At 38.7% G+C, this 24,323-nt stretch overlaps 1 long non-coding RNA gene across 1 annotated transcript; it reads right to left on the bottom strand.

The window, feature by feature from the left end:
- Positions 1 to 1,573: 1,573 nt before the first annotated feature.
- On the bottom strand, positions 1,574 to 3,570 carry LOC126800094 (uncharacterized). The gene is made up of 3 exons (XR_007672681.1): positions 3,133 to 3,570; positions 2,816 to 2,975; positions 1,574 to 2,131 (listed from the first exon to the last, which is right to left on the bottom strand). It is a non-coding gene; the product is annotated as an uncharacterized LOC126800094 (long non-coding RNA).
- Positions 3,571 to 24,323: the final 20,753 nt, after the last annotated feature.

Raw genomic sequence — 24,323 nt, 5'->3', positions numbered from 1 at the left:
GAATCATGAAATTTCGTTATCATGGCAATGCTCATATAATATGCTAAATAACATAATTATAAAATTTTATAAACATAACATATGCAACAAATAGAGCATATCATTTAACATGGTTAAGTAATTTACAAAACTTAGGCAATTATCGTGTTCATGATATATGCCAATGACCATGTATAAATATATAATGCTTAAAAATTTAAATCATAGCATCACGATTTAATGACATGCTAAGTAATTAAATTTTTTGATAAAAAACATAGCATAAAACATGAATAATATTTATAGAGTATTTTGCTCACATAACATATATAATTTCATTTTTATGAATGAAATTTAATAAAAATGGCATTACTAATTTAAATCTTACTTGTAAATTTGCCAAATAAACTGCATATTAAACAATTTTTGATCTCGTGATTTCATGTTGCTCGTCACATGGTGATGAATAAATCACATGGAAAAAACGACAATATTTACATGATTAGTCACTTTAATTATATGTAATGAAATTGCATTTGATTTTAGTTTACCTTATTCAACAAAGGTAATAAATAATATATAAAAAATAAAATGGATTGCACATTTACCATTTACGCAATAGTTGTTAAATTGAGATCAGTAACAGTGAATAGTGAATATGATTTACTGAGCAGTAAAAGTAACAAAATAATTACCTTTGACTGTTTACCAGAATAGGTAATTTTTTAAATAACCAGAGATAAAAACCTCTTTTTTCATGGGTCGGGTCGACGGATCCGGTTTAAGAGTAGCTAGGTCGAGGTCTGCAACCACAGATCTGAGTAAAACGTCGTCGGATCTGGGCAGCGTCGATGGATCTCATCCTCCATGTAGTGTTGGCGACGTCGATACTTCGAGCTCGAAGAGCTAGTCGCTGTTGCGACACTAGGCCAATTATGTCTTCAGACGACATGTGTTGTTTTGCTGGAGAAAATTCAAATATGTCGCCTAGTAGCCTGTCACTGTTATAGCTATCAGGCGACATATAATATATGTCGCTGTAAAGTATATCATGCGACATATGAAAAAAAAAGTCTTATCTCGCGTGATATGATTTCCAGCGACAAATATTATATGTCACCTGATATCCATAACAGCGACAGGCTACAAGGCGACATATTTGAATGTTCAACATGATGCGACATATGCCTGAAACCCTCTTTTGGCTGTTTAATTAGGTCTTCTAGCGACATATAAACATCACTTAGATGAGTTTTAGATGACAAATATATGTCGTGGTTGTGCGTTTTAGATGACATATAAGCATTGTTGAGTTGTAGATAAATGTAATATATGTCGTTGTATTGCAACCATGACGACATATAATGACCCTTGTAACTCGTTTTTGTTTATGTATATATCGTGTGAGTGCTAATATAGCAACATATACCATCTGATTTGTCTCCATATATTTGTCGTTGTTGTCTACTTCTAACATCATATAGTTTTAGTTTGTATTGTTGCTATGGCATTTAGAGCACATATTTATGTTCTTCGAGTATCATAATCAAATATAAAAGAGATTGTGAAGGGCAAAAACCACAAAATATTCGGGAAGAAGAAAAAAATTGCTCATTCATAAACCAAAAAATGATCAACATCGTTACATTTCTGCAAATGGTTCAAACATATGCAGACAAACTGCAAGCTAATCAATAAAATGAAAGATAACTAACCCTACAATGTAGGCAACCTCGTAAGCAACACAGCAAAATAGACATGCATATCGTTACCGATCTACTACAGTTCTGATATTATGCAAAATATGCATCATCACGCTGGTTCTGCTCCCCAAATACCCCACATTCTCAAGCATATCAACATATGTTGCATTAAAACAAAAACCATCACTAAACAAAAAAAATCATGTGATGCTTATAAAAAGTAAAACACAAATAAGTGAAGTTACAGGTGCATCTAAACCCTTATAAAATACTAACCTCAAAAATCACATGATTTCCACATGAGTTAATTATTCTTAACAACAAGAAATTCCTTGTTTCAATAAAAACAAGTATGATATTGCGAACTACCTTATATAACATCAAAGTCTTACATCTAGTGTCAGCTCTATTAGTCACATCTGATCAGCAATGCCACTCTCAGCCATAGTCTGCAAAACAAAAACATATGCATTACATCATTCCTATGTATGATGAAACACATAAATGGTAAATGAACATCATATAGCATTGTATAGAATATTTAGTCAAAACATGAAAGCAATGAAGATAGAAATCAGACTAGAACATAAAGAAGAACTGAATCACACTATAAAGATTAAAGGAAGTGTATATAGCTCAACTACAAGTGACTCCCTCAACTCACTGTTTATATACTTGGCCTACACTGAATCAACTAGAAGCTTTGGACTTAACATAGTTTCAAAGTAATTATATTTTCATCATCGTGATGCTAGCTACACGTACATGGCTTAAGTTTTGTGTTAATGTTCATGCTTTCTGCTTGCTTCTGAATGGCCTCAAATACATGCTCCCCATATTTTCTTCAGCAGGGATACAAGTAAAAAGTATAAGCATTGAATTAACAATTTTCAGAATGCATATATAGCAACTAGGAAACTCTCAGGCTGCAACACTGTAGTGTGAAGCACAGTCCTATGATTCTCAATTTCTCCACAAGCCATATGTGTAGAATGTAAAATACTCATGATATATTATCTACCAGATGTGTGAAACTTAATTACTTTTGTAGTATTGGTGAGTTCTGAGTTTTCTTTTTGTAGTGTTGGTGAGTTCTGAGTTGCAAATATTTAAAAGATGTTGTTACAAATTACTTGAAAATTTCCTTGCTCCACCACCACCACTATCTCATCCTCTTTTTTTCTCTCTGCATGTGGCTCTTATAACAGCTCCAGTGTTTGGCCAGTGCCTCCCCCTGCAGCCATCTCCGATGACTCTGCCTCCCACTCTAGTGCACTGTTTCTTATTTCCGACCTGTCTGGAAAAGATGATGCTTCAAGTACTCCAAACAGGGATTTCCTTCAACCTCCTTTGGAGGGCAGTGAGCTTTCTTAATCTTAGTATACACAATTATTCAAAAACCAAAAGACTGAATCAGAAACTCCAAATTTAAGAGGTAACATAAAATTACCTGATACGAAGTTCTGTAAAACCTAGCCACCTTGGGTGGTGGAGCTAGCGGCGGAGGTGTGGTGGCAACGACGGTGGAGCTGGTCAAATCTAGAGATACGATTAGGGGTTCTTCTATACGTGAGGTACCGACCCTGATTCTGGTGATGGGAAGGCCAGAATGTCGCCAGAAGTTGGAAATCAAAGATCATGAAGCTTAGAGCTCCGTCGGTGATGCTGGTGCGAATTCTTAGCCTCGGTGGATACCCAATCTTCTGGTTTCCAATCCTATTAATCTTTGAGACAGGGCACCGTCGGCGAAATGTCAAGGAACTGCCAGAATTGGAGGAGCTGTGGCTGGTGAAGGTTGAGAGCTTCAGAGGTGATGTGCTTCTCCGATGCTTATAGATTTAGGCTCGATTTTAGATAGGGAATTCGGTAGTGGTGGTGGTAGTGGAGAGCTGAGTTGGTGGTTGGAGGTGAGGTTCTCGGCATCGGTAGAGGAAGAGGAAGCTCGGGGAAGATGAAGAAGAAGTGAGGTGCGACAGAAAGAGAAGGGGAAAAAAAAAAGAGAAATAGGGATTCTCTCTTCTCTATTTATAACACTGGAGAAAAGATGAGAATGCCCTTGCGACCAAATTTCAGACATATGTGACATTTATATGTTGTCCTATCAGGGTGGCCAACTTGTATCTAGATAGAGCAACTTTGGGAGGGAGAGTAATCCAATTATCTCTCCAAAAACATATATGTCCTTTTATCTAGCAACACATATATATCTTCCTATCTATGCGAACAAGCTTGTATAAGTATATACTTAGGTCTAGGGCAACAACTTTTGGAGGCAGAATATATTAAGTTATCCCTCCAAAAAAAAACTGGACAAATTTTCATACATATTAAGCAACATATACATGTCGTCCCATCTAGCCAAGAAGTTTGTATATACTTAGTTCTATGGCAACAAGTTTGGGAAGGAGAAGTATCAATTTATCCCTCCAAAAGTTGAGGGAATGAAGCTAAAATATCCAACGACATATAAATGTCGTCAAACTAACAACATTGATTTAGTTAACTATGGGTGTTTGCCTCCAAATTAAGTTCCAAACTCAGACGACATATAACTGTCATCTTATTGTTGCTTCATTTTTTGGTCAACTTTAGAATCCCTCTAGAATTAAAGCAAAACCTCACACGACATATATAAGTCGCCTAAATATTACACTCAATTTCCACATAAAAAACCTTTGAATTTATGACTATATTCAGACAACATATACATATATATATATATATATGTCACTTTTCCAAACCTCCGAACAACACTTAACCCGACATATGTCGCCTGATATGTGTCGTATATTGACAATATTGGCATAGTGCGAAGTGCCGATGGATCTCGTCCTCACCAGTGCGTTGATCGTCGGGGCGACTGTCCTTGGCAACGCTGGGGATCCGAGTTGAAGTCGTTTTGGGCCACCGATCTGGGTCGGGAAACGATCTGTAAGATCTCCATTGTCGAGGATTGTCGTGGCTCGCCGGATCGGGGAGTTGTTGGTTCAAGCCCGCAAAGGTGGATCGCCCATGTAGCTCCTAATCCTAGTGTCGTCGCCGATCAGAATCGATGTCAATCCAGCAATGTTCGAAAGTGCAGACCACGCTGCCACACTCACGATGATGGCGTCGATGGCTCCTCACGCGTGCAACGGCGAAGTGCGGAGGCCGATCATGGCAGATCGGAGATGGGTTGGGTGTCCAGAGGGAATTTCAATGTGCCCATGACCTGCTTGTGGTGTAGCTGTGCGAGGTCGTCGCGTTCGCCGGCGCTGATCACGTCATCATGTAGTCGGGTGTGGGTTGACGACAAGAAAAACCCGATATGGGCTGACCGGAGAGGAGATGGGGGTGCCCATAAAAGATTTCTAGGTACCCTTAGGACAAAAAAATTGCCTTTTGTTTTCTTCTGCATTTTTTAGCAAAATTTTTCTAAGGTTTACCATCTCTCTATTTTTCTTCTCTTTGGCTGAAAACGCAAAGGTCAAAGCAACGTGCTGATAACGTGTTGTAGGGAAAATGAAATGGTCTACTCATTTCATTGATACTCCCCTTTATATAGAGGTCAAAATTACAATAGAAATAAATGGTAATTACAATGGTAATTAAGGCTACATAATGGTGATTGATCTGTTATGTCCGTTGATCATAAATGTCATTAACTCATTCCGTTATTTACTTTAACGAATGCACACTAATAGTGTTTTTTCCTTCAACATAAGTCAATTTGTTCAATATGTGAGTGTAAAATGAATGTGATAATAATTTTGTTGTCAATTTCGTAAATTAGTTCTATCAAATTGTTGTCGACATTGTACATAATTTTGTTTAATTAGATGTAAAATGACTATAGACCCCAATTAGACCAATTAGGTTGATTAGAATACAATGTCGGAAATTAATTAAGCGGTGCATTGAGCAAATTTGACATGAGTTGTTAGTTCAGCTTTACATGCTGATCACCAATTGCTTCCCGTCATGGTTAACTATCGTTTTCTACATCGTCCATTATGCACAGAACTTACAGAAGCTGGCAAGTGCTCTCCTATTAAAAGAGTGAAGCCATCCAGCTGGAATTGAGAGATGTGACTTTCCGATCCGATTCTCAGTCGATTATTTCTGATCTTCATCCAAATTCCACTTGCAGGAATGGATCGAAAAACACTCCATGATTATTATAGAGGAAATTAAATGGAGAAGTAATTTCTTTGATCGGGTCTGTTGGAATTAGACTCCCCGTGAGCTAATAGAGCTGCACATGAAGCATTTGGTCGGAGACTCCCCCACCCACAGTCTCTCACTCTAATTCTGAGGAATGATGGGCTACCTTGCCCCCTCTTGCTGTACGTCTGATTATGGAGCTTTTGCTCCTCCATCTTTTCGTGCTTTGATTATTCCTCTTCCTCTCTCTATGTGAGTTCAGATGCGAACATAAAAGCTTCAATATCTGTATTGGGCTATAGGTATGGTTGGGCCTTTGTATTTGAGTTTTTTCCATCATTATGAGAAAAGTGTGCATCTTATGAGTGTGGGAAAATAGACGATTATGTGAAAAAGTTTGTGGTTTATTTATGAAAATATTTAAATTTTGACCGTAATGTCTTTATTTTTTTTTGCTTGTCAGTGTGAGATATAAAATGATTTTTTGGAAATTCGTATATTAATAATACTTGGGTGATCACTTTATAATAGTAAAGATTAATTATAAAAAATTATCTAATCAATACTATTGGGCCTTTGTAATTGGGTTTTTCCCCGTTAATCCGTTATTATGAATTGTTAGTCAACAAAATTAGTTTAATAGAGTATTGATTGGTTAACAACTTGTTAGAGCTTCAATGACATGTACCTCTTTTGTTATCAATAGTCGTCCAAATAGTCTAACCGTGGCAGATCTTAGGTTTTAAAGTTAGGTGAACGGAAAAAAAAATCATCATGCGTAATGAAAACCCTTGAGAAGGTAAAAATAATAATTTTTACATATTATTCACCAATAATTCGAAAAATATATAAGAATCGCAAATACAGAAAAGTTATTAAGAACTCTTACATAAGATATTTTATCTGAATTGCGATCTACGTTATCTAATAGGTTCGAAATGATCAATCACTGCCTCTGAGTCAATACTGTCAACATATTCCTTGTCAACGTGAAGCATCATACAACCTGAAATGTATCTGTCTTCCATCTTGTTTCTTAGCCTAGTCTTTATAATTTTCATAGCTGAAAATGCACGTTCCATAGTACTAGTGGAAACAAGAAGTGTCAAGGTCATATGTGAGAAGAGATTCAAGAGAAGTGAGGAGCCGTGCTTGAGAAGAGTTTGAGTGGAATACACGCACGATTGGTTTAATTGTGATGTTTACATAGTTACATCACTTTTTGTTAATTAAGGTTGATTGGGTTAGGCTCAGATTAGTTGTTTAATAGGGTTGTTATTGGTCAAAATCTGTTTTTTGCCTAGCAGATTTGCTATATTAAGCCCAACCTCCAAAATTTTCTTAGTTCCGCCTATGAGTCTAAACTAGCAAGTGTTAGTTGTGGTAGCCTATATGTGTCATACCCCTGTTAGAATCTCCAGTTATGCTCTTCATGAGTTCAATATGTAGAGCAAACTGCATGTTTCACATTTTCACAACTCTGTGGAACTTGAATACTCGGGAACAATCATGATACACACACTCGCACAAAGAGGTGCTAGCTAGTTAATGTTGAAGATGACATGCATAAAAACATGTCGGATTCGTCATATATAGAAGCAGCCATTAAGCTAGTCATGGACATATAGTGGATGTCGACTGGACTTTCAGCTCTTTGCCTAAGAAGTCTCCCCTTCAACAAATGCAGTTGGCCGTGGTAGAATGGTTGTTGCAGATAAAAGCTCTTAATCTGTGTGTGAAAGCCTAATATCATTTCTGTTGAAGGATGACATTATAACAAGTAAAACTAAGCAAGATCTTGCACAGACGATCATGTCTCTCTTAAAACCAGCAGATGCTTTGTCAAAGACTTAAAGGCGCCAACAAGTTAACCCCACTCCTACGGAGAAATTCATTGCAAATCTATAATTGACTTAAAGATCGAGATATCTTTCCTTGATTTCTTATCGCTGGAGATTAGTACCTGTTTAAGATAATGAAATTTTCCAATTTCATGTAAAGAGCAAAGAGTTTGATGGTTCGTGAAAAAAAAGCTGAGGGCGGAATTATGTAAAAAGTTAAACTTGGACTACTGCAATATAGTAGCGGAAAACATGATGGTTAAACACTATAAAAACTAGGGCTGTGCATTTAGATTGGGTCCAAACAAAACCAATCCGATCCAAGCAAAATAAGGAGGGTTGGGTCAGGTTTTTTTCAAAATAAATATTTTTTAATTAGGACCTAAACCGATTAAGAAAATTCGGGTATGGGTCGGATCATATTTTAAAAACATTATAGGAATTGATTACCGTTAGATCTATATTAGAACGATATGAACTGTTAGATTATTATAGTAATTTTTGTGATGAGTTATTTAGAATTAAACATGTTATTCCACTTTTCACAAATCTCCTAGTGCCTTTGATTTCGTGCAAAATGATTTAATTGAATGAACTAAGAATTTTATTGGGGATTGTAATTTTTTAATTTTAAAATTGAATGTTGGTTTAATTATCTAAGACTTTATATATTATATTGTGGGATAGTTTGTACTTTGGTTAATTTCTCTTGCTTATTGATAGAGTTATGTAACTATACATTGCATCAAATGTTTGAATGTATTACGGAGATTACAAGGTTACGTACTCATTTTGAAACCGAATAGAACCGAGAACCAAACCGATTCATTTCGGACCTGGATATGCTCGGGTCCTATCTTGAAAAATACAAAACCCGAACTCAATAATAAACATAGGTTGGATCTTGGGTCCTTTTAAAAATAATTAATTAAGACCCGAACACAACTCTAGTAAAAACCCGTACTTATTGGTTTGTATTTAAGATTTTAGCTCATAAATTGTATTGTATGAATTGTATCATATTGCAGAACATGTGCTATTTCAAATTTCTTATTTTACCTATAAGTTGAACAATGAGGAGATCATAAATTTAAATTAGTAAAATTATGCTCTTATAAGTTCAAGATCGAGTCATTATAATCTTATTGGTGGGCTAAGATAATGTAATTAAGTTCAGCCTCAACAAAAAAAAATGTACGTAGTAATTATGTAAATTTTAGTTTTTCAAGTTAGGTGCATGTCTATTAAATAATTTTAGGTGTTGAACATGTCAAACAACGTACAGCGGATAATTACGCTAGAAAAATTTGTGGCTCGCTCGAACTTCTGAAACGAAGATATTAACATAGATAAGAAATTAAAAGATGAATTGGCATGGACCCGCATTCAGGACATGCAAAATTATTGTGATAATTGGTTGATGGACCATCCTAATCTGAAAGATGCATCATCGATCCATCTCCTCCTCGGGTTCGTTTGATCAAAAATTTGTTGCCCCAATTGCCAAAAACCAAGTACTTCGTACGATAATGCAATGTTCTCCTGCCTCATTGGCCGCTGCAGATGCGCAATCAAAACTCCTAATATCTAGCAAGTATACGTATACACAGTAACACAGGTAAAAAGGCTTCCACTTGGTTGGCTAGTTACTATTGGTATACCGACACTTTGGTAACTATTGGTAATTTGGTATTAGAACCGACATAAGAAGTTTCGAAAAAAATGACCCAGACCAAACGAATTCCGAATATACATATTATCTAAATATCAGTCATATATACTACAGTTTCAATAACAAACTACTAATAAGACAACAAATTTAACTCACTCTCTAATTTAATAGAACAAATTAGGACCAAAAGTTATAAATAAATACAATATAATAACAAGTTGCCACATTCATATATACTATACTTTTATACCATTCTTTTGACCTATCACATCTAACATGATCCAAAATGAATATTCATTGTCTCTAAGTGAATTCAATATTCATTTTCACTACCACATGTCACATCTATATGAGTCCAAGTTGCTGTTATTACTCACTTGAAATATGCTACTGTTGACTAAGAATTAGCTGCTACTGTTAATTTGAAAGGTGTTGCTGTCAACAAATAGCATATCTGCTATTGTATACTATGAAACTAGCTACTACGGTTGACTGGAAGACTATTTGCTACTGTAGACTTTGAAACTAGTAGCTACTATTGACTTAAATGCCACATGCCACATGCTACTGTCGATTATGAAACTAACTACTACTGTCAATTTAAAATGTGATATTGTCGACAAATAGCCTATCTGCTATTGTCGACTATGAAACTATCTACTATTGTCGATTGGAAGGCTATTTGCAACTGTAGACTATGAAACTAGTTGCTACTATCGACTTGAAAGCCACATGTTACTGTCGATTATGAAGTTAGCCAGCTGCTACTGTTGACTTGGAAGACACCTGCTATTTTCGATTTGGAAGATACTTGCTACTGTCGGCTATATTCTAGTTACTACTGTTGAGATTGGGAAACTAGTTGCTACTGTGGTTTTTGGTGAATATGTTTTGAAATTTAAAAATTTCTCAAAAAATATGTTTTGGTGAAAACTCATTACGTTAAGAACAATTTTATATTTTGGCTCACTTTCAAATTGCATGTAGTTTTGGTCGGAAAAATTAAAATTGCAAGAAATACTGAAGACAAAAAGAGAAATTTGTTAGAAATGAGAGTGATAGCTAGTTAATTTTCGCAAAAAACGATCGGACTAGACATGTGCTGGTAGCTTGACCGCTTACCCGTCATTGAAACACAAGCTCTTTCTCTTTAATTCTATGAAACACAACCGCATACGTCCACACCCCGGGGGCGCGCCTCATGGTGTTCAGTATTATTTCATAATACCTCACTCGTTCGTTATTGTAAGCCAAAAACTATAAGTGGAATTATCCCTTGACTTGATCTTTAAAGCCTAACAAGGAATCATTTTAAATAAAAGCGAGACTGACACAGTGGGTCGCTCGGTCCTCCATTCATCCGACCAGAGGTGTGGATAACGAGGCTACCTTAAGAACTCTTATTCGTTAAGAAAAGGCAGCGAGCAGTTCTTCGACGATATCAGCTATGACCTTGATACGGAGCTAAAGTTTCTAACTATGATGAATGTGCGCCGATTCCTGAACATGATAAGTGGGCCAAGAACGAGGCCGAAGACCTATTCGAAGTCAAGGTGCCAAAAAATAATGGTATTTCGGACAATTCCCATTAATAATTTAATCATTTTTTGGTCAATTTATTTTTTGAATTAGGCTTATGTCCTAATTTATATAAGAAATATGGAAGAAGAGTTTTTAGTTAATTTAAATATTGTTTGGTATTATTAAATAATTTTAGTTTCAATATACAATCGTGTATATTAAGAATTAAATATCAATGAACAATGAAAATACTAGATGGAACAATGTGGTTATGAACTTAATTAGATAATTTAAAACAATCACACACGAACACATGATTTGTTAATGACAATGAAAACCTTTCTCAAGGTACAAACCACTGCGAGACTTTTAACGTAGTCCACACAACATGAAATTCACTAATGATCAATAGAGATATAGAATACACAAGTAGAGGTACTAACACGACTTTTTTACTAGCACTACACGCTAACTTGCTCAATACTGAATCTAAACTATATAATCATACTAGATCTAATGTATGAAGGACTAAACACACATTCTCTTTAATCTTGATACTAAATACGATCAAGTCTCTCTTCAATTTCGATAGTCACTTATCTCAATGAGTCATACATATGAACATGAGATGAATGAATATTTCAAACAAAACCATATATTTTGATTGGCCACAAAGATCATTTGATTTTCAAGTGTGCAACAATGCAAATAAGAATCAATACTTATGGTTGAACACACAACCAAATATAAATAATGTAACTAAGATTAGAACTTTCACAAGTAGAGGTACTAACGAGACCTCTTTACTAGCATAACAATCTAACTTGTGAGAAACTCTATTACAATGAACACTACATCATGTATGAGATATAGGAGATGAAAATAAATTCAGAAAGGTATCACAACCTATTCTATATGCTCCAAATCTCTAACCTTCACAATTTCTCAAATGCCTATTATAGACACAAGAAATTTATTGAAGTAAATCCTTTTCATTAAATGATTAAATCGACTAAGAACCCGACAAAATTACACACGTGGCCCAAAAGTCAACAAAGTCAGGACAGATCCGAATAAAATTCGCGTTAGCACATAAACAGATGATCGTAAACGAAGCTACGTGATTCCGACTTTAATTGGAAATTGAATGTCATTGACGATCGAAATGGTAATCGGACATTTGATTAATAAATTTCTTTACGGTTATAATTAAATCAATTATTTGAATTTAGTTATTCTCATAACTAATTTTAAATTAATCAGAAAATACATATTAATTTAATTATAAAATTAAAGAAATATTATTATTTTAGTGTCATTAAAATATTCTATAAAATAGAATATTCTTGACACTATAAATACCCCTTCTAACCTAAAAAGAGGGGGGCTTTTTTTACATTGGAGAAGAAGAGAGCAATATCACTCTCGAGAAATCCCGAAGACTCCCAAATCCACGAAAAATCATCAAGCTACCAAATCGCTCGTTTTTCATCAAATCCAAATCGAAACTCAAGTCCACGAAGAATCGTCAAGCGGCCAAATCGCTCGTTCTTCATCAAATCCAAATCGAAACTCAAGTCCACGAAGAATCGTTAAGCGGCGAAATCGCTCGTTCTTCATCAAATTCAAATCCAAACTCAAGTCCACGAAGAATCATCAAGCGTCCAAATCGCTCGTTCTTCATCAAATCTAAATCCAAATCCAAACTCAAGTTCACGAAGAATCGTCAAGCGGCCAAATCGCTCGTTCTTCATCAAATCCAAATCCAAACTCAAGTCCACGAAGAATCATCAAGCGGCCAAATCTCTCGTTCTTCATCAAATCCAAATCCAAATCCAAATCAAACTCAAATTCTCAAGATCAAGTGCACGTCACCCTCGAGCCAAGTCATATACGGAGATAGAATCAGAGGAGTTCACAAAGATTGTAACCCCGGGCTTGATATTCAATAAATCACACTTTATTTATACACGTGTCTGCATTCTTGCTTGTTTTCAAATTCACGTTCTACAAATTGGCACACCCAGTGGGACATTTTTGGCCTCTCATCTCCTTCTCCGAAGAAATCTTCAAATCTGTTTGTGCGATGGCTTCCAAGAATAACCAAACCGTCCTAACGAAGAAATCCAAGTCCACAACCGCAAGATCAAGTGGAGAGGCCGAGCCGGTCAAGAAGTCCAAACAAACATCCTCCAAATCAAAGAGTGAACCGATTGCCCTTGTCACCCGGAGCGTGTGATGCATATTGTGATAACATTCACTTTACAGACGATGACCTCCAATTGGGCTCGAAGCCACATAATTGGCCTCTTTTTGTGACAGGGTACATGCGAGAGCGGAAGTTGAATCGCATGCTCATAGACGGAGGATCAACAGTAAATATCATGCCCAAGTCAGCCATTTCTCAACTCGGCATCAATGTTGATAAGTTATCAAGGAGTCGTCTCATGATCTAAGGTTTCAACCAAGGAGGACAAAGAGCAATAGGAATGATCCGACTAGACATGGACATCAGAGAGCTAAAATCAAACACCTTGTTCATGTTATCGATGCGAAGACCTCGTACAACTTGTTGTTGGGACGACCATGGGTGCATGAAAATGACATCGTGTCATCCACTTTACACTAATGCTTCAAGTTCTATCGCGGAGGTGTGAAAACCGTGGTAGGAGATACCAAACCATTCACAGAAGCTGAATCATACTTTGCAGATTCTAAATTCTACACAGATGAGAAGTCAATGAAAGAAGTCCTTCCGGTCGGAGTACCCTCTACGGGGAAAGCCACTAGAGTTAGGGAGAATGATGTCAAATCAAAAGACATTGAGCTTCATGGTGAAGTGTCGCAAAAATTCTCATCTGAAGCAGAAACATCGTATGCGGAAAGAAAATCCAGCCATGCCTTTCCGGTCCTTCGCTATGTTCCGAAGTCTAGACAAAGGGAGGGGGAGTCTCCATTTTTGGGGACAAAGTCACAAGAGTGTCCACGAAAATTAGAAAAGGATGATGTGAAGTTGTTGAGAGAGGAATCAACATTGCCATTGATAAAAGTGAGCAACCGAAATCCTACAAAGAAGCCACTAAAGGGGTTTGTCAAACCAATTCAAGGTAAGACGGAACATGGATTGCTACCCGAGAAAAGAACGAGTGAAGGGTTCGTTCCTAATGCATACAAGCTGTTAGAAAAGGCCAGATACAACTTTGGTTCATCAAGCAAAAAGGACGACCAAGCTGCAGCAAAGATGGCGCATGAGCTCGATGAGCCACAAAAGAAGTTAAGAGAGCAAGGGGAAACCGTTGATTCTTCTAAAGCTGGCCTCGGTTTCACTTCGAGCAAGCCAATAAGAATTTCAGGAAGAAGAAGGGCGGAGTGAGCCAACGTGCAACATATTAGTGTCGAGGTAGTTGAAGAGAAGAGTCAAAAGGTTCAGCCAACCTCTCGCATTTCGTCGTTCGATCGCATTCGTCCAAATTCCCGAAGAGCAACATCTGAACGTATTGAAGGATCAATCACAAGGGTGCCAGTTTTTAACCATGTGAACATGATAGCAAGTAGAGGTTCAGTCTTCAATCGCATCGGTAATACAACCACTCGGACTTATGTATTCAAAAGGATGTCAAGTTCAGACAAAGATCAGAAAAAGTCAAACCTCATTCCGCCAAAGCCTGCATTGGAAAGGATCCAAGCACCTGAGGATGACAAATATGCAAGAGGAAAACGACTTGTAGTCGAGCGGAGAGCAAAGAAATCCGAAGTCTTATCCCGTCACGCATGAAGAGACATTGTGTGTTGGAAGTAGATTCAACGGATCAACTCAAAGTGAAGTAACATACTATCATATTCACTGACCAAAAAGGAGATAGCGACCTTGGTAATGGTGATGAGGATGAAATTTTCCAAACCTCTTATCATATCACGGTGGCAGAAGCAGATGCCGTAGAGGAAGACGATCATGAAGATTTTAAATTGAAGTAGACGAAGCTCCTCCAAAACTTGAAGACGGGGGGCAAGCCACTATGGACAAACTTAAGGAGATTAACTTGGGAACAAGTAGCAGTTCATTGACTTGCTGTCAAACCGGAGGCTCGACCAACCAAACAAACACAAAGACGCTTTCGAACAGAACTTTTTCCTCAAATCTAAGTAGAAGTTGATAAGTTGATTACCGCAGGCTTCATTAGAGAGGTTCAATATCCCAAGTGGATCGCAAACATTGTTCATGTCAAGAAGAAGAACGGACACATCCGCGTTTGTGTAGACTTTCGTGACTTAAACGAGGCATGTCCAAAAGATGATTTCCCTCTACCAATCATAGAGCTCATGGTAGATGCGACAACCGGGCATGAGGCTTTTTAATTCATGGACGGATCATCAGGTTATGCCAAAGGAATGAGGATGGCCTTGGAGGATGAGGAACTCACTGCATTTCGAACTCCCAAAGGAATTTATTGCTATAAGGTCATGTCATTCGGGTTAAAAAATGCCGGTGCAACGTACCAACGTGCTATGCAAAAAAATTTTGGTGACATGCTGCACAAATATGTAGAATGCTATGTTGATGATTTGGTTATCAAAACAAAGAAAATAAGTGATCACCTGCAAGATCTACGAAGAGTGTTCGACAGGTTATGCAAATACCAGTTAAAAATGAATCATTTGAAGTGTGCCTTCGGCGTCAGTTCTGGAAAGTTTCTTGGATTCATCGTGAAGCACCGAGGCATCGAGGTAGACCAATTCAAAATTAAGGCCATCCAGGAAATGCCAGAGCCAAGAAATTTGCGCGAATTGAAAAGTCTCCAATGATGACTTGCCTTCATCAGACGGTTCATATCGAACTTAACGGGTCGTTGCCAACCATTCAGTCGACTCATGAAGAAAGATGTTCCATTTGTATGGGATGAAGCTTGTCGCAATGCCTTTGAGAGCATAAAGAAATACCTGGCGAATCCTCCGGTGTTGGGTGCACCTATCGCCGGGAAGCCTCTTATCCTTTACATCGCGGCTCAAGAGAGATCACTTAGGGCCCTTCTTGCCTAAGAAAATGAAGCCAAAAAGGAGAAAGCCTTGTACTACTTGAGTCGGACCCTCACCGGACCTAAGCTAAATTATCCGCCGATAGAAAAGATGTGTCTTGCACTCATCTTCGCCATTCAAAAGTTGAGACATTACATGCAAGCTTACACAATGCACTTGGTGGCGCGAGCCGACCCAATTAAGTTCATATTATCTAAATCAGTTCTAACCGGACGCATGGCTAAGTGGGCATTACTATTGAACCAATACGACATTGTATATGTGCCCGCGAAAGCAGTGAAAGGACAAGCGTTGGCCGACTTCCTAGCAGACCACCCTATTCCAGCGGATTGGGAAATCTCAGATGAATTCCCAGACGAGGAAGTCTCCTTGCAGAGGTCCTCCCTACTTGGAAGATGTTTTTCGATGGCTCATCTAGGGCAGACGGGGCAGGGGCTGGTGTTATCTTTGTCTCTCTACAAAAACAGATATTGCCTTATTCTTTCACTCTTGGGAAACTGTGCTCCAACAATGTCACAGAGTTCCAGGCGTTGATCAGGGGATTGCAAACAACGTTAGAAAATGAAATCCAAAGTCTCAAAGTGTATGGAGACTCGAAGTTGGTGATTGATCAACTGCTCACTAATTACGAGGTCAAGAAGGAAGATTTGGTACCTTATCTCCAACTCGCCATAGAACTCATGAAGGGCTTCGATAAAGTTACACTCATACATGTGCCACGGAAAGAAAATCAAATGGCAGGCGCATTGGTAAACTTGGCGGCGACCTTGGCATTGTCTGGAGACAAAATTTTAGACATCCCAATTTGCCAAAGGTGGGTCATGACAACAAAGCCTTTACTCCAGTTTGCCAGTTCTCATGTAGTGTCAGTTTACACCATTGATGTTGAAGATTGGAGGCATCCTTTTATCGACTATCTTGAGCACAACCAGCTTCCCGAAGATTCGAAGGAAAGGTGGAGCATCAAGCGGCGAGCACCGCGCTTCCTCTACTACAAAGAAACTTTATATCGGAGGTCATTTGACGGAGTACTTCTTCGATGCTTGGGAAAAGATGAAGCGGTCAAAGCCATGGAAGAGGTTCATTCTAGAGTATGTGGAGCACATCAATCAGGACCAAAGTTAAATTTTCAAGTAAGACGACTAGGGTATTATTGGCCCACCATGGTCAAGAATTGTATGGAGTATGCACAGAAATGCCAAGCTTGTCAGTTTCTTGCCAACTTCATTCATCAGCCACATGAGCCGTTGCATCTGACAATTGCTTCGCACCCATTCGATGTCTGGGGAATGGATACAATCAGACCCATCACTCCGAAAATCATCGGCTGGTCATATGTGCATTCTGGCAGCCACTGATTCCTTCTCAAAGTGGGCAGAGGTGATACCGCTGAAAGAAATAAAGAAAGAAAATGTTGTGGACTTCATTACAGGAAGAATTATACAATGCTATGGTATACCACGGTGCTTCGTCACAGACAACACCAAGTACTTCTCGAATACCGCGACATAAAAGTTAAGCAAAAAATTCCACTTCAAGCTTCACTTCTCTTCAATGTACAATGCTCCGGCAAATGGTTTGGCAGAAGCATTCAATAAAACGCTTTGTAACATTCTGAAGAAAACTGTCAGCAAGAAGTAGAGGGATTGGCACGAGAAATTGGGCGAAGCTCTATGGGCTTATAGAACGACGTATCGGACGGCTACAAATGCTACGCCTTATTCTCTCGTCTATGGTGTCGAAGCCGTGTTACCATTGGAGAAAGAAATCCCGTCATTGAGAATCGCTTTGCAAGAAGGTCTCACAAATGAGGAATATGTCAAGTTGCGCCTTCAAGAGTTAGAAGCTTTGGACGAGAAGAGGCTTGATGCACAACAACACTTGGAATGCTATCAGGCTCGAATGTCACACGCCTTCAACAAAGGTGTTCGACTACGGTCATTTCATGTTGATGATTTAGTTCTTGCTGTTCGAAGACCCATCATTATGACGCACAAATCTGGCTCCAAATTCAAGTCAAAGTGGGATGGTCCTTACGTCGTCAGAGAAGTTTACACCAATGGAGCTTACAAAATTGTGGCGGAAGACGATTTGAGGATCGGTCTCATTAATGGCAAGTTCTTGAAGAAGTACCATGCTTGAAAACGTCAAAGAATGCTCAGAGTCTGCACGAGCCTAAACTGCATAAGACAAGAAGAAAAAAACAAAAAAAATGCTCCAAGTCGGCATGAGCTTAAACTGCACAAGACACACAAAAAAAACCCTTGAACTACGTGATGACTTGATTCTTTCTTTAGAAAGATACACAGGCAGCTTGAGAATATCAATCTTAAGTTCTGTCACATCAAAATAAAAATAAGGGTTTGTCTGCCAATCATACAAATTCTTATTTCACTGATAGTAAGTTGAATTTCAAAATTGATTGATTACAAGATGATTAGAGAAAAAAAAAGGAGCAAGTCCTGATCATTCAAGTCAGCTATCACATCCAGGTCAAACCCTTGAAGCTGCTACGATGTTCTTCAAAATGGGCTCGCAACTTCTTTGCCTCTTCAATCTCTGTTGCAGTCCATTCTGGAATCTCTCGAATTTGGCACTTCTTCTGTTCTAGATCAGCAAGTCTTGCTTTGTGAAGAAATAAGTCTGCATCCAGCGAGTCCAACGTCTGCTCTAGCTTCTGTTGTTCTTTCTTGAAGTTCTTAAGGGACTCAAGTATAGACTGACGCTGATCAAAACTATTTTGTCAAATTTCTTGGGCTGTCGTGATTTCAGACTCTGTCTCTGCCAATTTGTGGGCGCTGGTGCCCATGGCGCATTTGTGAGCGCATGCTAGCCTTGCACGGTCATATAGGATAGCGCTTGTCATCAACTGCTCCAATTTGTTTTTTATTGTTGATGGGTCGACTTCATATTTGCTAAGTTCATTCGTCAACATATCAAGCTCATTCCTCCAAGCAATAATCATCTTCAGAGAATACGTCGCTATCATGCCTTCTATCTTTGCACAAACTTCCGCAGCTGCTCGCATGCGGATATCGCGGAGCCATTGACTTGTATCCACTACCTCAATATCGCACACAGAAGCTTAAGGAAATATTGCATTTTCTGAAGGTTTTGTACTTCCCGTCATGGACAAACATGTGTATATGAGGGAGAAAATGAGCATAAATTATTAAAGAAATACGGGAAAATAATATATAAATGAAATTCGCGTGTACCTCTCCGGTCAAGTGGCTGTGGTTCACTCTCCTTTCGACGTACGTCCTTTTCTGGGAAAATGTTAGCTGCACACTCCTCAAAAGGAAATTGAACGCCGTCACCTGAGCACACTTCATCAAAGTAACCGATATCTTCAAGCTGGGAGGAACAAAATTAGATCAAATTGGCAATAAGTGAACCGTTGAATATGATACATAGTTAAAGGGGACAAGCACAAAAGAAAATACAACAAAAAATGTTTTAAGTGAATACCTCAACATGCGCAGGCACGAGTTTCAAAGGAGCAAGAACATCCCCAAGAAAATTACTGCCAAGATCAAAGTCGGCATTAGGATTGAAGTAAATAGGTCCAAGATCAGCATGATCCCTCTTTTGACGTTTGAAGTGCACGTCACTATGAGTACTACTATTGCTTCTACTACGCATCCTGGATGTAGCAACCTTCTCCTTCGACTTGGGGTGGAAATCTGCTGAATCTCCGATTCCTTCCAAAACTGAGGTAAAGCTTCGGCGGAAACCAAACTTTGGAGAGGAGTTGCCGCACGGTCATCTCCTTTAGATTTTGGAGGCTCTTGTTGTGGCAAATTTATAATGGTTATCTTCATAGGCCTCTGCAACACAGGGTGATGAACTTTGGACCACCATTCAATGTAGTCCTGAGTAACCATAAACTTGGTGATGTCACTTTTCATAGGCAAAATTACCTCACCTTTTGTGCCAAGTTTCATCAAACTATCCCAGACTGAGTATGTCCGAGCCAAAGGCAAGGGTCAACTATCTCTTTGGGAACCTCCGGGAACACCCTGAACATATCTGAATTGCCGACTGAATCGCTGAGGGTTATATGGTTCGACTACTCGCCAAATATCTGAATTGCCGTAGGGATACAAATCCGGAGCGAAGGCTAATGAGATAGGTGGATTCTGAAGGAATGGCTTCGTGGTTGTCAATGATAAGTTTTTGCACACTTGGAATTTTGGCAAATTGTTCCACCCGAACATTATCACAAGCAGTAAACAAGGCACGGGCCCGTCCATCCTCGAAATGCCTTGCTGACAATTCCCCTGAAATGTGAACCATTAAGGGCCTGAAGCTTTCTGGATGTCGAGAGAAGAAATGGGTGCTGAAATACTCGCCCAACCACCCATACAAGTAATGAAAAGGAAGCACAATTGGACAGCTTCCTGGATCACTCGAGACGGATATGGCATTTAAACCCTGATATATATTCGCCAACACGGGAACCGCCAGACAATAGTGTTAACCTCGGGCCATCCTGTGAGCGATCTTAAAAACTCCCGGATGAATAAAATCTGGATCATTCTTCGGGAATACGAATAAACAAAGCCAACACACATAAAAAGCAGAGAGGTAAACAGATTCCATGTTTGCTTCTTCTACGCTTAAATCCTCGAATGGTGAAAGATCTTCCGGAGTTCGCTGGAGAATCCCCGGTATGGCGCCCTATGGATCGTGAGTATTAGTGGGCGCGTCCCTCTTATTCCGTGTACTCTTGGTAATAGGCCTCTTGTATCTCATCTGGCCTTTGTACCAATACCGTATCCATGTAGCTATCTTCATGTTGCCACGCTCCCTCTTGCACAATCTATGGTAAGCAAGAAACAAATAACGACAGCTTTTGGGGATGAGAAGTTCTCCTCCTTTACTCTTTGCAGAAAACTCGGCGATGGGTGGAACAACTTCGTCATAAAACCTTCAAATGATAGGCAAGCCTCCAATATGCTCAAGGTCCAAAAGGGATATACACATCTCACCTTGCGATATGTGCAGAGTGTTTGTAACAGGGCACCAATACTCACAAAAGGCTCGCACAACGGGAGCAAAACGATCATAGCTGAATAATGACACGAACACTGCTCCATAGAGGCCCGTCTTCTTGATGTGGTCTTTGTTTCGGCTTAAAACATCTTCTACCCACTCCCAGTAGCATTCTGTATAAGTAAAACCGCCGGTAGTTCGAAACGCACCCCATCGCATATAGTTGTCGGATATAGAGTCGTTGAGAAGCTTAAATTACATCGCGCGAGCATCTTCGTCACAGTGTGCAGACTTCAGCATCAAAACGTCTGAACTTAACTCCTCATTAACTAACTTAAACGTCTGGCTACTTGACGGTTCACTGCGTGAGTTCACTGCGAGACGGGAGTGGAGCTGCCATAAAATGGAGTTTTAAAAGCAAATGGCCCAGTAAGAGAGGGATATACAGTCAAGGTGGTGTCATCATGTTGCTCATCTGCAACATCATCGAGGATAGTAACCATCCCTTCCTTGAAACTTTTGAAAGCCGCCATGCCGAATGTGATGCGTAAAGCCTAAAACGCTGTTTTTGAGTGCTGTCAAGTCTATGAATTGAGAGCATTCAAGCGATTAGGTCGTTTACGTTCTTCAAACTCTGAAAGCCGCCATGTTGAATGTGATGCGTAAAGCCTAAAACGCTTTTATTGAGTGCTGTCAAATCTATGAATTGAGAGCAGTCAAGCGATTAGGTCGTTTACGTTCTTCAAATTCGTTAGAAACCAACGCGTTTCGAAAGTTTCGAAAGAAGTCGAATGGTTAGATTGACCGCGGCGCTCGAATTGTTGTAAAAATTCTACAAAAAAGAAAAGAAGAGGTGAAAGTCAAATAACAAAAAAAAAAGATGTCAAAGTCTGACAAAAAAAACCAAACTGATTACAAGAAAGAATGACCACACTTGATTAATCAATGAATCATTGATTAATAATTGATTATCAAACCTCACCTCTATCTCTCGGCTGAAACCGCACCTCTCTCTTAGCTCTTTACAGATCTGAAAACCCAGGAGGCCCTTTGCTCAGCTACAAGGACGATCCGAGTTTAGCTCTTGACAAAAATGGTCACAGATGCTAAAAAACCCTCTTGGAGAAACAACCTGCGGTTCTTTGCTGCAAAACACTTCAGGAAATTTGGGATGAAGTTGGGGAGAGTGATGAGCAACGAGACAGGATGCTTTTAAAATTAGAGCAAGAGTGTCTGGATGTATACAAGCGAAAGGTCGAGCTGGCTTCAAAGTCAAGGGCACAGCTTCTTCAGGCACTGTCTAACGGCAAACTTGAGCTTTCTGCTCTCCAGTCAGCTCTTGGAAAAAACAAATTTCGTTGGAGTTCCAGAGAAGACTCCTGGAACAAAAAAGAACAACTTGCAACTATAGCACCAGCACTGGAACAGTTGTGGAAACATAAAGAAGAGAGAGTAATGGAGTTTTCTGCTGTACAATCACAGATTCGATAGAATTGTGGAGAAATTGTCGGGAACCTTTCTCTTAGTGAGACTCCTGCTGTTGATGAGTCTGATCTGTCCCTGAAAAAGTTAGCTGAATATCAATCCCAACTTCAAGATCTTCAAAGGGAAAAGAGCGAAAGGCTGCACAAGGATGACATGGATGATCAAATAGCAAAAGTAAAATATGAGGCACTCGACGGGAAGGACCAGTCGGTTGATAACTTCTACATACCTGACTTGAAGAAAGCAGCCCTTGCTAGGATCAGTGTAGTTCACAGGAGTCTCAAGGTGTCAAAATTTGGTGCCTCATGGGAGGATGAGGACCAACAGAGTTGTTTGTGGATGAAGATTATGAAAATGAGCTTGAAGCACCAGGTGGAAACTCCTGTGTATTGAACTGTGTTGAACTGATGATTACATTGGATTAAATAGGACTTTATGGGACATTATTCAACATGCAGAATGCAAAAGCATGCTCAAGTAGACAATCAATGTGGCTTCTCAATGCAGGCAGAGAAAAAAAATATGCCAACACTGCTGAGCAATCAATGCAGCCCATTAATGCAGGCAGAGAAAAAAAATCCAACACTGTTGAGCAATAAATGCTAGAGATGAATTGTCAATTATCATCAATAAATGCTCAAACTATGCCAAATCAACACCAAATCAAATAAATCGACGAGAAAATCAGTAATTTCCTTTTGTGACGAACTAAATCTCGGAAGTCATAAGGAAAGATTACTACAAAATTTGCAGAGCTCCGGAAGCTAGCTCCACAAATTCTCCAAATCAAAGTGCATACTTCAAGCTGCGCTTTCGGCACGTGACGACGACATGTCTGCATCACGACTTGAAGTGGGGGCACTTGTAGACATAAGAAATTTAATGAAGTAAATCATCTTCATTAAATGATTAAATCGACTAAGAACCCAACAAAATTGAACACGTGGCCCAAAAGTCAACAAAGTCAGGACGATCCGAATAAAATTCACGTCAGCACATAAACGGATGATCGTAATCGAAGCTACGTGATTCCGACTTTAATTGAAAATTGAATGTCATTGACGATCGAAATGCTAATCGGATATTTGATTAAATTAATAAATTTCTTTACGGTTATAATTAAATCAATTATTTGAATCCATTTAATTTAGTTATTCTCATAACTAATTTTAAATTAATTAGAAAATACATATTGATTTAATTATACAACTAAAGAAATATTATTATTTTAGTGTCATTAAAATATTCTATAAAATAGAATATTCTTGACACTATAAATACCCCTTCTAACCTAAAGAGAGGGGGGATTTTTTACATTGTAGAAGAAGAGAGCAATATCACTCTCGAGAAATCCCGAAGTCTCTCAAATCCACGAAGAATCATCAAGCTACCAAATCGCTCGTTCTTCATCAAATCCAAAATCGAAACTCAAGTCCACGAAGAATCATCAAGCGGCCAAATCGCTCGTTCTTCATCAAATCCAAATCCAAACTTAAGTCCACGAAGAATCATCAAGCGGCCAAATCGCTCGTTCTTCATCAAATCCAAATTCAAATCCAAACTCAAGTCCACGAAGAATCATCAAGCGGCCAAATCGCTCGTTCGTCATCAAATCCAAATTCAAATCCAAACTCAAGTCCACGAAGAATCATCAAGCGGCCAAATCGCTCGTTCTTCATCAAATCCAAATCCAAATCAAACTCAAATTCTCAAGATCAAGTGCACTTCACCCTTGAGCCAAGTCATATACAGAGATAGAATCAGAGGAGTTCACAAAGATTGTAATCCCGCGCTTGATATTCAATAAATCACACTTTATTTGTATACATGTCTGCATTCTTGCTTGTTTTCAGATTCGCGTTCTACACCTATTTATAGGAGAAGAAACTTCTCCCCCTCACTTAAAGCATATCTCATAGAAAAAGGAAAACATATCAATTAAATCAA

This window comes from Argentina anserina, chromosome 6 (assembly GCF_933775445.1).
Source record: "Argentina anserina chromosome 6, drPotAnse1.1, whole genome shotgun sequence".
Taxonomy (NCBI): Eukaryota; Viridiplantae; Streptophyta; class Magnoliopsida; order Rosales; family Rosaceae; genus Argentina; species Argentina anserina.
Note: the sequence above shows the minus strand (reverse complement) of the source record. Positions and strands in the feature narration are given on the sequence as shown.